The following is a 14,995-nucleotide window of genomic DNA, read 5'->3' as shown; positions in this document are numbered from 1 at the left end:
CTCCCTTGCAATCCGCTGGGACTAATCTCTGTCGCTGAGGACCCTCCTGGATGCTCTTCTCACGGCTTCAAAATGATATGCAACCTGGATACCTCAGTCCTTCGAAGCCCAGTAACAGCGTCTGTATGCTGGCGCTTGTCTGGACATTCTCCTGCCCTGTGGGCAGCGTTCTCCAGCTCCCCCTCCTCCTCAGTGGGTCCGGGAGCTACCTTCTCTTTACCCTTTCTCCACCTCTCCTCCCCCTCCATCTTGCTGTCTTCTCTTCTTATACTTCCATGCCGGCTCTCCTCCCCCTTCTCTCCAGCTGCTGTCACTTTAAAAAAACTGCAGCTAATGAGCCGCGTGGGTCCCGCCGCTGCTTCTCGTCCCACCGTGGTTCCTGCAGCAGGTAGGGCATTTTTGTTTGCTTTTCTTACGTTTTCCCTGGGGTGTGTTGTCTCCCAGAGTCCCCTCCTTAACCCTTCAGTGTCCGGGTCCTCCCCTTGCCCCGGGACACAGTGCCAAGTAAAGAGGCACTATCATCTATGGCTTGCACCTAATGCTTCTGTTGATGCAGCCCAAAACTGTATTTGCCTTTTGTGCTGCTGTATCACACTGCAGACTCACATTGAGACTGTGATCTACCAAGACTCCCAGATCCTTCTCCATAGTACTGCCATCCAGCCAAGTGCCATTTTGTATTTGTCTTTTTTATTATTCTTCCCAAGTTGTAGCACCTTGCATTTGTCAGCATCGAATTTCATTGTTAGCCCCAGCCCAGCTTTCCAATCTGTCGACAACCTTTTGAATTGCACATCTGTCCTCCAAAATGTTTGCAAACCTTCCTGCTGTCTGTAAATCTGCCCAAGAAGCTCTCAATTCCAATATCTAAATAATTAAGAAACACTTTGAACATCACTCGGCCCAGGAAAGATCCCTGTTGGATTCCATTTCATACCTCCTGCCATTCTGACATGAGTCTATTTATAAAGACCCTGTGTAGTCATTGAGCCAGTTGTCTATCTGCCTTGATAGTACTCTTGTCGAGCCCATGTTTCTCCCATTTATTAATGGGAAGGTCATAGTTTTCAATATATTAAAAAAGAATTAAGAAGATATCTGATACCATAGCAACATGTCTTCCTCAACTAGGTTGGCAAAGAAATACTACTGAATATCCAGAAGGGTCAAATTTGCCCTCACTGATACGTCAGCAGTATTATATACATGTAAATGAGGGTAAAGTCATTATTCAATGACATAGCCTTTCGGTTATCTTAACTAAAGGATTATTTTTATTGGGGAAGATCCTCTACAGCATGTTTTATAATATGGTTCATATATCTATCATGAGTCTTTTGTCTTGATAATGTTCCACTAACATCACTTGAATGCATTGAATTAGTCCTGATTCTCACCAACATAATTAAATACAGAATCAGTTCATAGCAACCATGTAATATGAAGACTTCTTTCTAGATGTACGTCTCTGAACCTACTGCTTCACTGCTCCTTTTCAAGGAAAATTTCTTGGGAACTGCAAAAAACACAATTAAAAATATAATTTTAGATCATTGTAAGTGTGACTATACAGTCTCAAATGGCCTGCCTGGACCAAAAAATGAATCAGTTTTCTTGTCTGATCCTGTTATCTGAATAATGAAATAATCTTCTTAGAATGAGGCACTTTTTTTTTACCATCAATGGAGAAATTATCAGAGACTCATAGAATTGCCTAGCAAGCACCTACTAAATTAAATGGCATACTAAAAATTGCAGAAGACAACTACACTAATAGCTTATCCTTTTACAATGTCTAAATCCAGTAATTGGAGTAAATCGGCAAGAATTAAGCCATGCCGTACTTGTACTTTTCAACTTCCAGTCTAGAAAAGCATAGTAATACACTTAGTGATTGCCCTTTCAATCTGTGTTATTCATTGACCAAACACCTGACCCAGATTGGTTCTACAAGCTCCTAAACCTAATTTGAACCCCCTGGGTCCTGTAACACTTACAGTTAGGTCTATTGAAAACTAAAATTTAGGTGCCCATAGCAGGAACATACCCAGGGGAAGCCACGATGCTCCCTGGTGGTCATGCTTCAGTGCCTTCAGGTACTCTCCCTACTGTGGCTACTTCTGATACTCTCCTTTCTCCTTTCCTGTCATGCCTTGTTCCATTTATTATGATGTTAAGGGAGGCTGCCCCAGAGTTCCCAAGTGAGCCCTTGTCCACTTTGGCTAGCTGGTACCTCCTGTTATTACTATTTTACTATTGTTCCCTAGCCTTATCAGTGCCTCTTAGCACCAGTGGCCTTATGGGCTATATTTGTGGCCTCCTTTTTCCCCTGTAGCTATGTCTGTGCCTTCCATGTTCATTTGGAGAGGTTCCCCTGCCCCAGGGTACCTTTGACCCTCAGGCCCAGAAAGTTTTTTCCAGGCCTAATGCTTCCCAGCCTTAGCACTTCTATTCAGGCTGTGACCCTCAGCCCAGGTTTACCATCCCAAACCTTGGTTCCTGGACCCCATTCCCATCTTGCAGTCATGTGCTCTGTGGCCCGGGCCCTGTCTCATGACCTCTGGGCCAGCCCTCAGGTTCTCTGACCCCAGGCCAAGCTGCAATCACTGCCTCAGCTCTTGGCCCTCTGACCCCAGGCTAGACTGATTATTGGAGGGTGCCCCACCAGGCATCCTTCCATGGCCTCCACACCTCCCCCATACCCACAATTCACTCCTTTGGTATCAAGCTCAAAACATAACATAAACAAAAGTGACTTGTTCAGAACTAAAAACCTACCCAGCTCTGGGTCACTGCCTCTCTACGGGCCATAAGTTCCCCCTGACTCCCTCCTGCCAGCTCTGTGGAACAGCTCAGGTGCCTGCCAGTCTGCTGCAGGCATCTGCCTCCAGAGCACCTCTCCCTCCAGCATGCAGGGTCAGACTGACCCTTTGGGCTTAGTCATGGGGCTGTTGTGTCCCAAAGCTACATCCCTTCCTGTCATGTTGCTCCCTGGTTTTCCAGTTGGGCCTGATGGCTAGTCCACCTCTTCTGCTGCAGTCACCAGCTGCACTCTCCTCTTAGAATGACAGGCGCCTTAGCCCCGGTTACAGTGCCTGACCCCAAAGTGATCCAGAGAGATGGGGCTAAATGTCTAAAACATACCCCATGGAGAGACCAAGATTTTGACTAGAATGGCCAGTCCCTGGGAGGAAGGGGCTGAGCAGATACTACCTTTGTCCGTGCAACTCCTCTGATGTGCTCCAGTGACTGAAGTTCACCAGTAAGGTTGCTTTCTGCTCACCCCTCTGGCAGGGCTTGGGGGAGGTGGAGGAAAAGGGTTGTGGGGAGTGGGGGTGAGGGCACCAGTAGGGTTGGGAGGCTGTGGCTTGGGAGTGAGGGGCAATGCCATGGGTAAGGCACTGGCATATCAGGGCTGCTCAGTACCACAAAGCATTAGGGGCAGGACAGCCATAGCTGGACGTGCGTCCTGTTGAGCAAAGGAGGCAGATGGAGCATTGATTTTCCATGATATAAAACCCTGAATCCAATGCCAAAATGTATAGGTATTTAAAATGTATTTTATTATAATGATTGAGGCACTGGTAGGCTTCCAGATTGCTTTAAAATTCTAAATGTATCAATAAAATATTGTGTTCAATAGATACCTATATATATAGTGATGTTTCATTTTAATCTTGGAAAAACATGGGTTTGGGGGAGGAGGGGGAGCGTTAATTAGATGGTGTATGATTTTTATCGAAGAATTTTTAATTTTTATACGTAGAAAACCAGGATCCCAGCTGATGAAATACTTTCATCTCATACTCCCCAAAGCTCACGAAGTGATATGTCTATTATCTATCATGCAGGGTTCATTCTCTCTGTCTTCTTTACTTCAGGGTCAAGATTGTCTGTGTCATGGATTGTTTTATTTTGGTAAATGCCTGCTTTTTTTTTTTAAGTACATGGTGCTATATTTTTATATGAGGTAAATCACATCCTCTTCACACCATCTCCCTTATCATTGTCCTAAGCAAGAAAATCTAGATAAAAGGTAGGTTTATCACTGGTTGCTTAACCATGCTCAACAACAGCTCAATGTCAAACTGGGATGAGGTATCAAATGGGCTTCCTTATGGGTCTGTCCTGGATCCATTCTTCACTAATGACTTGGAGGATGTACACATAGCAGCTAACATGAAGTTAGGTGGAGTAGCAGACACTTTAGAAAACAGGATTCCAATCTAAAGTCATCTGATGAACTGGAAAAATGGTTTGAAATCCAATTAAATTCAGTAAGGAAACTTAAGAAGGAACGATCAAATGCACAAACAGAAAAATGGAGGAAGACAGTGCCACAGCAAGGACTTGGGGTTATGGTGGACCACAAACTGAGTATGTGTCAATAGCATAGTATAGTTACCATGAAACTAATAGCATGACACTTAACATACATTTTCTTCTGCTGTGAAAGGAGGTGTGTCCTCTTGTAAACATATCCTTCAGCTGACCAATCAGATTGTCAATCTGTAATGTGGTCAGAAGTTAATCTGTTTCAGAGCGAGATCAACGAAGTTGGAATGTATATAGAGGCAAGCATTTTTCATAATATCTTTTATTGTCCACACAACAGTATATAGTTAAGAGCACTGTTTGAACAAGCTTTAGAGCTTCAAGCAAGGTATCCAGCAGCTTTCCCTGCTATGTAGTTGGTCCAATAAAAGATATCATGAAAAATCTTTGCTTTTCAGACATTTCCTGGAACATCATGGCTACAAAAACAACTCTAAACCTACTATACTAATGTACTAGATTAATTCAAACTTTCTGTCAATCCTACAGGACATGAATTTTTAGAGGATGAAAACTCTTACGGGAAAAATAAACCATTAATTCTGAACCGGTGGAATCTCAGGTCTAATTTGACCCTGATTTCATCCAAGTATGGTATCCTCAAAGAAAGTAACAGTCTGTGGTCAGGTCTGGACAAATCCTCATCTCGCAAGTCATGGAGTTTCGATGGAGCTATGATGGTTTACATCACCTCTCTCCCTCCCTTTATCGTACTTTGTTTTGGAACAGCAGTAAATTACAAATTGTAAGAATATGCCACAAGCAAGGAGAAAAAAAAAAAAAAAGGTTATTTTTATCCTTATTGTTGAAAAGTACCTTTTAAAAAACCCTTAGTGATGAAGCCCTATAATCATCACAAAATGAATCTACTAGCATGTATAACCTGAAATGTGACTTTTATCTGGTTTTAAAATCTTAAAATAATTAGGCCACTGTTTCTGTTGTTGGTATTTGTTCTATGATAATTTATGGCTGATAATTTAATTGAATTTCCATATGCATGAAGTAGATCCTATAAGTTCGCTGCCACATCACAGTGACGGTGTTAGTCATGCAGATTTATTATAAAGCAATCCCTTATTGTTAATTCCCACATTTATCTACATTTTGTGCTGCAGCTGATTTTGCAATTGTCTTCTTTAATTATGAAGGTTGACACTAGTTAGAGGATTTATGCATCTAATTAAGTGGCTCTAATAGAGAAGTTTCAAAAATAGTTAAAGCCAAGAGACTAATATATGTTTACAAGTTGGTACATGTTTCTTTTTCCTTCAGGAAGAAGTATGAGTACAAGAAAAACCCCTCTCTTCTTTCCTGTAATCTGAGAAATTGTTTTGGTTTTTTGTTTTTGTTTTGTTTTTTAATTCTTCATGGAAACATTTTATTTTTAGTAGTATCTGTAAAATATGCATTACAGGCATTAGTAGTATGTGTTATGCATTAGCAATATATGTGCAGATATGATAGAAGGTTATAAAGAGACACAGCTGGTCATGTTAGTCAGAAGTCAAGTAAAAGGCAGGGCAGATTTGAACCTTATAGACTAACCAAAGTGTGTGTGTGCATATGTGTGTTTGTGTGTGTGCATGTGAACACACATGCATATATATATATATCACCAGGTTTTGTAAGCCATAGTTAAAGGAGCCTTTAGACTAGTGGGACTCCAGAACAATCAGTAAACCACATATTCCTTTAATCATCCTTTATAAAATCTACATGCAGATACACTAATATAAAACAGGAACTTTCCCATTTTGCCAACCAAACACTTGGTGGAAGAGATTTGCTTATTAATGATCCTGTAAGCTGGTGAAATGAGCCAGCAGATTCGAGAATTAGAAAAAATCCAGATCATCAAGTTTTCCTCTTTGAGAATGAATGTATTCTCAGGTTTGCTTACTCATTAGTAAGGACAAGAGCTACAAACTCAGCCTTGGTTACAGCCCAGCTCTGTTACAAATGGGGGTCACTTTCCACCTTTTTAAAAGCTTTCCCTTAGCATCTCTGCCGTCAGCTATCAATCATTGGCTCAATTGTACGCTCCTAGCAGTCAATGGTTGCAAAATTCCTGCATTTTAGGGACAATACAGTCATAAAAGTTCTGTAGTCTATCCTTTACAACATTGGGCAACATATAACCTAGTCAATACTCTCACCCAATTATCTGTCTATCAAGCTCATAACTTATGTTCTAGGTGGAGAGTGTCTGTTAAAATCTTGTCTTAAAGATAAGGAAAAGAAACCTGGAGTACATGAAATAAGTTAATCCTAAAGGCTCAGAAACCAGAAAGAAAATAAAAATTGAGTCAATATTTGTTATTTAAAGGTATTTTGTGATTTTGTCAGGCACTTTCATTTTTGAGGCTGAAATTGTGAGCCTGCTGTAGTAATTGGCTGATTTCACATAGACTTCTTCAGATTATGGGTTTTGAGGAAGTATTTGAAGGTATTGGTTGCATGGATTGACTTCTTATATAAGGAAGAATGTGAAAATGTGTATAAGAAGTCAGTAAAGAGACAAATAAGAGACCCCATGTTTGTTGGGTCCAGTATGTAAACATGGATAAGGACCAAGATTTGCACTTCAAGGGCATGTCCCTGCAAATATGCACAAGCAGTTTGCAGTGCCACAAACCACACATGCCATACATGCAGGTGTTCATCATGCTGCTAATTTGCAGCAAAGTGGGTTTTTGCACACTGAGAGTTCCCAGTGTCAAAAAAACCATGCCAGAAAAAAGCAGGGTGGTGCACATGGCGGCAGCATGCACCACCCAAAACCAGAACCTGGCTGGCCAGATCCACATTCCAGCTACTAGCTAGGCTCTGCATACCGAAATGACCACTGATGGAGCACCAGGAATCCCACAGGACCCCAGGTAAGGCTGCTGGTGCCAACCCAAGTGCTTGCCCAACCTCCCCTATCCCACCCAAGTCAACTTGCTATGCACCAGAACTTACGTGCGAGGACATTCCCCAGGGACAACTAGCAGCAGCACAAATATCCCCCAGAGAATGCATGTTCCCACTCATGGGGAAGCTCCTGAACTGTCAAAGAGAGTTTTGCTATCCTCTTCCATGAAAGCAGGTTCAGGGTCATGGTTTTCTCTATATGGGATGGGGCATGTTTAGAGTCCTCCAAGACCAGCACTGACTGGCCTTGACAGTTACCTTTGTAAGTTATCATTTTACTATTTATAGTCCTACAGTAGCACTTAATTAGGACCTAATTTCTAAAGGCTATATTTTTTCAATAGTAAGAGATGGTTCCTGTTTCAAAGCAGTTGCAAACAAAATAGATTAAACAGAGTATAACTGGGTGTGTCTCCATGAGATGCTTTACTGCACAGTACACAAGATGCTTTACTGCACAAATTAATCTACTGCACTGTAAAGCATCAGCATCTACATGTATGCACCACTTACTGTGCACTAAATTAATCTACTATGCATTTAGCTACTACCTGTGCAGTAGATACTGCAAAATAATGCATGTGTAGATGCCGACCAGGAGCAAATTTGCCACTAGTCAGCACCAACACTAGGGGGCCACAGGGGATTGAACTCCCCCAGTCCTGGCACTACTCAGCTCCCGGCTCCCCTCAGAAGCTGGGAGCTGAGCAGTGCCTAGACATAGTACCTCTCTGCACCCCCGCCCTCCGGCTGGGCAGTGCTCAGCTTCTGGATCCCCACAGGAGATGAACAGCTCCAGGACTCAGGAGCTCTCTGCTTGCCCACACAGCCCAGGACTGTCCCTTCTGGGGCATCTCAAACCAGCCCAGAGCTGGCTGAGAACTGTCCCAGATGTGGGACAGCTCTGGGCCAGCCCCTGGCCGCCTGGGGAAGCCCTTCTGGGCATGGATCTTGTGTCCCTATGCAGGGAGCCAGGAGAGCGCTGCAACAGGAGCTGTCTCCTGGCCCCCTGCACACCAGGACCACTCCTGCTGTGCAGGGGGCCAGGGGCAGTTGCCACTGCAGCCATCAGAGGTCTCCTGGCCCCAGGCTTTCTGCCAAAGATAGCACCCAGTGGGAGCCTGGAGCTTTCCCCCTGACTGCTGCAGGGATCCAGAGCAGGCTTGGAGCAGCCCTGAACCAGGCTGCTCCCATTTAGTAGCAGATGTGCTCTCAACAGGGAGCACGTGTAAATATGCTCCCCAGGAAGGCTTACAGTATAGTATTATGGTGTACTTTATAGTATTAATTGCACATGTAGATGCACCCACTGTTATCCTCATTTTACAGACACATAGTTATACTCATTTTAAATATAGATAAACTAACTGATTCATTTAAGGTTATGCAAGAAATCTGTCAGAAAGTCAGGTACTGAAACCCAGTTCCGCCCAAGTCTAGACCAAAGCCTTAGCTAAAAGCCATGCTTTCCCTCTGAGGCTAGTTCAGAAAATGGCTCATAGTGGGCTGGCAAGGTTCATTGGGTAGATGTGATATCTTTTATCAGGCCAAGTGAGTAGATGAAACAATGTTCTTTGCAAGCTTTCAGGCACAAGTACCATTGTTCAGGCATAGGGAGACTCTACTGTTGTTCTGAGATATCCAAGGGAGAACTCATACTGGGCCAGCAGCTATAGCAATATTCCTTCTCAACCATCCCAAAACAGTGTTTATTTTTTTTTTAAAAAGAGTAAACAGCTTGTCTATTAATTATTTCAAACATGAACCTAAAAATAAATTTGTTAATGCACTGTTGGCTAGAGTCACACAACAGATGTGAGGCCTCAGCGGCACCTATGTTCAAGGAAGAACAGACTACTGTGCTAGTTTGACAAACTATAAGGTTTTCAAGAAATTTAATACCCACAGGAGAACTGTGGATCCATTATCATAACAGATGACTATTTGATGGCTAATGTGAGGTATTTTTCATCTATGTGTGTCTTCAGTATGAATAGAAAACAGGCACAGATGTATTGTTTTTCATTCCCTGTAACTCTGTCAAAAGCTTCCCATTCTTATCAGCAAAATGAATTGATAATATACTGAGAAACCCATAGCTGCTCTGCGCAGCGCACCTGGGTGGCCATTAGTTTTACATACGCCAACATATTCAAACAGTCATTTTTGCTCTGCTATTTCTCACTGTTCAGGAGGACTGACCTGTAAATATCCCATGGGTTTCTTCATAATCACAGAATCAAATATTTTGAGTTGCTGGCAAACCTCTTCAGTAAACAACTGGGAAGCAAATCAGCTTAGCAGTAAAGTTGAAAAAAGAACGGGGCTGTGCGAGAGGCCTGCAAGGTGACTTTACAGTAAGAGAGCTATCAAAATAGAAAGGATGTGACTAGCATTTAAGCAGAAAATAGCTCCAGCTAGAAGGTGTCAAATGCTAGAATTGTGACTGTTGTGTTAAACATATTCAAGCCAGCCACTTAAGCATACACTGGTATTTGAATGCAGAAGTTATTTGAAAGTTAGAACATCGGTGTTCTTGTTTGCATTTCTATGCTTATTAGAAGGAGAGGCTTGCTTCATCTTAATATGCTGAATACATTTTTCTTCCGTCCACAGTCCACACTTCAATGATTTAGTTCTAATGCCTGGCTTCTATTTCTTTCACGCTTCCAGAAATGTTACCACTGTAATGGCCTGATGCAAAGCCTACTGAAGTCCATGGAAAGTCTTCCGTGGACTTTAATGGGCTTTAAATCAGGCCTTTAAAATAATAAGTGAACACTTTACTTGGTAGCCTTCTGGCTTTTGATATGCTGATTCTTTTGGTAATCTAGTTGCTGATTTATATAGGTCTATATTTCAAAAAAGCAGAGACTCAGTTGCTCCAGCCAGAATGTAAATGAGGTAGCTGTGTTTACTGCTACACTTTTCTGATCTATTTACAAAAAATACAGGTATGAAAATATGTACCCCTTTCTCTAGATGTAAGTGGACCTGTGAATTTTAAGATATAAGCTTTAGTTTATTCTGTTAAACTATCCACAAGATGATTTTTCTCAGAGAACTTCTATATTCTAGTGTTAGCAACTAAAATTAAGATGTCACATTATTTGAAAGTATTGTTTTAACATGGCCGTCTTTTAAAAGCAGGTGCATGGGGCACAATTGAGTACAGTGAGAATCTCATAGCGAGAAACCATATACACCTTTATTTATATTGGTCATTCTGCAAGAAATAAAGCCATGTATTAGACAGATGATAGCATTTTAAACCTGACTGGACAAAACACTAGAGAAAATACTGGATCTAACAGGCCCTTTTAATCTTTTCTATAATTCTGTGATAAGCAAACAGACATCAAAACTCTGACTTGACATATCTAATGAATGGTGAAAAATCATAATCCATTTCCTTTGGATTGTGTTTAAGGAAATGTATAATTGAGTATATTAGCAATTTACAGCATGTTGCTTCCCAGTTGAATAGAGAAAAAAACTGTGAATACACTGGTAAATGTTAATGTATTTGTTACCTTAATTACAGTGGAGCTGTTCAAAGGTTGACTTTTCTAAGTACTTTCAAATCCTTACATTTATTTCAATTGCCTTAAAATTGGAGTGCCTTTTTGTAGTTGCAGGATAGTTTTAGTGTCCCAAATGAAGGGTCTTTGGACCCCAGCATTCCTGAGGTATAGCCCCCAACCCACCAAAAAAACACAGCTTTTCTGAAGGTTATCAGAGATATCACCAAAGTTTTTTGCATAGACCTGAATATCAAATCATGGCTTTAATTGTGGCCCAATGGTCTTAATTGTGTGTCAAATCTCCTATCTAATACATAGTGTGCACTACCCCTTGCAAAATTGAGAATGTTAATGCTGAGAGACTCTCTCTAGGTAGATTTGAGCTTATCTCAAAAACAAAGAAGAACTGAGTAGCCAGCAGGCTTTCCATCCTACCACCTTTCACATGAATAGAATGGGTCCAGGGTTTATGGCAATGATTCTCAACCCGGGTGCTGTGCAATATTAGCACTGTTAGGTGTACCAATTCCTACTTATGTTTCCTACAATAAAAGCAGAAATTTCAGATAGGAATACATAATATCAAAAACCTTCTGACCTGCTGTGGTCTTTCTGAGTTCTTTTCAGCAGAACTGATCTATTTTTCCATTGTCAAAAAGCAAGTGAAAGCCATGAGCTAGCATTTTTAAGAGGTGTCTTGAGTCTAAAAAAGGATAAGAACAATGGTTACATGATATAGCTTTTGAACCTTTTATATCCTGGTGTAGTGTCAGTTCAAATCCAAACCTTGGGGAGAATCTACAGGGATATGAGAAGAGAGAAGACACGTTGCTTAAATATGCCTCTGTTGAGGTTTTGACTTTTATGGGGCAAATTTAAACAGAACATGCAGAAAATGCAGAACATGCAGAACATGCAGAAAATGCAGAAGGTACTGAATTATTCTCACATGAAATAAGTCACACATGAACAAGCTTGCAGGGAAGTGAGGGGAGTCAAGTAATAGAAAGTGGGGTTGGTGAAGGCACGGAGATTATAGGAAGAAAGATAAATAGGAATGAGTGATAAAGAAGGTTAGAGGGTTTGGATGCTCAGGTCACTGTGAAGAGGTAGGGTCTAGAACAGGTGAGAGAGGGAGCATCTAAACATGCTATTAGTGTATGTATTGCTCCTAGACACAGCATTTACATGTGTGTCTGGGACCACAGCACATTGAGCCGGGTCAAAACAGCCCCAACTGGCAGGGTCCCAAATATTCAGCCTGCCAGCCTCAAGCTGCTTCAGCCCTGCCCAATGTACTGCAGAGGGTCTGACTGGGGCATGAGGGTGCTCCAGTGCAGAACTAGTTGGCAGGCAGCCCCTACACTGAAGCACCCTCATGCCCCATTTAGCCCCGTCAGTGTCTACACGTGCAGTGCTGCAGAGTGAAAATCTTTGTAGCAGGATAATACATGTACTTACTAGCACTATCCTGCTGCAAAGCTAATTAGTTTCCTAAGGACTAATAGGGCCACACATGTAGATGCAAGATGTTTACTAGGTGTATCTACACATGCATTTGATCCAGGAGGGGTTTACTTATGAGTAAATGCTCCCAGGCAGGCATCTACACTTGCAGGGACTTGGGAGCAGATTTGCTACTCATGGCAGCAATCTTCTCCCATCTCCACTGGCCACAACCTGTCCCTCTGTAGCAGCCAGGGAGTGCTCTTGGCTCCCCCCAGGTGCTAGCCTAGGGTCTGGCAGAGAGTTATGGGCTATACTCAGTGTTCTGGAGGGGCACAAGATCCCATTTGTATTCATGAATACCCATGGCACTACAGGTTGAATCAGATTTCATGACTCCAATTATTTTAATCCAAAGAAGCAACCCCCTCCTTCCTTGATACTCGGCAGGAAGCTGGACTTCATGATCTTCCCCAAAGCCACAACATTGTGAGTCGAGTCATCGAGTCAAGGCAGGTCGAGTCATGTCAAGCAAATGGGATGTTTATCTTGCTGGGATCCTATGACCCCAGCTGACATCCTACCCTTTGGGCGGGGGGTGGACTCAATGATCTTCCAAGGTCCCTTCCAGCCAGCCCTAATGTCTATGTCTATGAAATCTAAGTATATAGTTTTCACGGCTGGATCTAAGATTTTGAAAAACCGATGCAGATGATGTAGTACATCATCACAGTGTGACACATTTTTCTCCAGTTAAAAAGAAACTAGAAACTTTACTAAAAGGCTAGAAGCCTAGGGCTATATTATTATGTTTTTAAAAAAAGGCAAAAAATACTAACATACTTTTATTGGAACGTGTATTACTTTGCTATATCATATACTATGCATAAACAAACTAGACACTTAATAATCAAAAGATGTCGTTCCATTAGTCCTATTGTCATTAGAATTAAGTGGATGTCTCCTTTTCAGATTCATAAAGAAAAATCTGGAATTCTTGAGCATCTTGACAGTGCATCCAGTGCTTCAATGAAACTTAATTCCACAACTCAGTTAATGTTTATACAGGGTTGCAGAATAGGAGTTACATTACCAAGGATAACTAACAGACAGCAGAATTGCGGGAGAAAGGATAGATGAATTAGTGGAGCATCAAGGCCATTAAAAAGGAGGAAGGGTCATGAACTCCTGTGGAATGACGAGTTTAAAAAGAAACGGGTAGATTCAAAGGAGCCGTGAAGTCTCGTGACTCCCTCACTGCTGCCTGAATAGAAATGCTGCTGCCACTGCCAGGCAGTTGGTTTTAAACTTTGGGGGAGGAGTAGTAAACACAGAGGGATGCAACGGCACTGTACCTGGATCTATCTCTGGCAACTCATGTAACTCAGGTGTGCATTGTTTGCACCATAAATCCTAAAGGTAAAGAAATTTTCCTCTACATAAGACACACTCTTTTTCTTGTCAAGAATTTTTGTCTGGCAACAACAAATACAATTACACTCTCACTCTTTGGGTTTGCTGGTTGTCATCTGGGGCTGGAGAGAAATATTTTCCCCTCCTGTAGCTGTGGGTGCCAAGACCTTTCTTAGACTTCCTCACAACTGCAGTGTGTTATTTATAGCTGAGGTTGAGGATTTTGACTGGAGGGTGCCAATGCTCCTGCTGCAACTTAAAAAATGCAGAGGTTCCTGACTAGAGGGTCTGTCCTGGGACCATTCAGACAGAAAAGCTCTGAGTCACATCCTGGGGGCTCCGGGGATAGGGGCCATGTTTACAAGCAAAAAACCAGGAAAATTACTCACCTACAGCAGAATACATGACGCGGCAGGAGTGAAGTTTAGATCCCACATGGGTTACAAGTCATGCCTTTATCCAGCTGGAGCTGGCCAGTGATGTCACAGGCAATCACTGGCCAGCAGAAATAAGAAGAGTCACCACGGGAGAAGCAGGGAGAGCCAGAGAGGTGGCAGAGGCTCCCCACACCGGTGGCAGCTGGTGCTCGTATAGCAAAGGAAGAGTCGGGCAGGAAACAGCAGTAGAAACGTCAGGGTCTCCATGTCCGGGTGAAGGAAAACTCAAGCCCCAAGGGACAATGTGGGGTGGAACACTGCAGGCAACACCGAAGGAAAACGGCACCACAAGCTGCACCCGACCACATGGAAGGAGTAACACTTCAGAGGAAGGGGCCACAGCAGACCCAAGGGAGACAACCGGTCATCCTCCCAAATGCAACCAGGTACCGAGTACAGGAGATGGGTTGGCAGTGGCGGAGCCAAAGAAACTCCCCAGGAGGGGCGTCAAGGGTACCCCACTGGACTTTGACAGTGAGGCCAGTGGAACAGCCCAATAGGTCACCCAGACCCTTATTTTGGGGGATTTTTAAAAAAAATTATTTTCCCCTTTTTGGTGGGTTGGTGCCAAAGCATTCAGGCCTCATTAATTCAAATCTCATAGTCTTGAAGGGCCCCGGCATGGGAAAGTGAGTCTGGCCAAGGGAGACTGGCATTGTGGCTTCCTTCCTTTTTTTTTTTGCATTCCTTTTTTTTTTTTTTGTTCCCCACCTTCCTTTGGTTGTCCCAGAGGGGGAAGAGACCCAGTTTACATAACTAGGTGGCCTGTGGGCCACTGCAGGTGAATTACACACAGGACACAAAGCCCAAGGGAGGCATCAAGGTCAAGGAAACATACATGTACACCAGAGGGACAGCTGCTGCAAGACCTGGTGTCCCGCCAGAGGTTGATGTGAGGTTGGGGTGTAGGGGAGGTGGAGCCCC

This window comes from Crocodylus siamensis, chromosome 1 (genome assembly GCF_052110815.1).
Source record: "Crocodylus siamensis isolate JL-2025a chromosome 1, ASM5211081v1, whole genome shotgun sequence".
Classification (NCBI taxonomy): domain Eukaryota; kingdom Metazoa; phylum Chordata; order Crocodylia; family Crocodylidae; genus Crocodylus; species Crocodylus siamensis.
Note: the sequence above shows the minus strand (reverse complement) of the source record.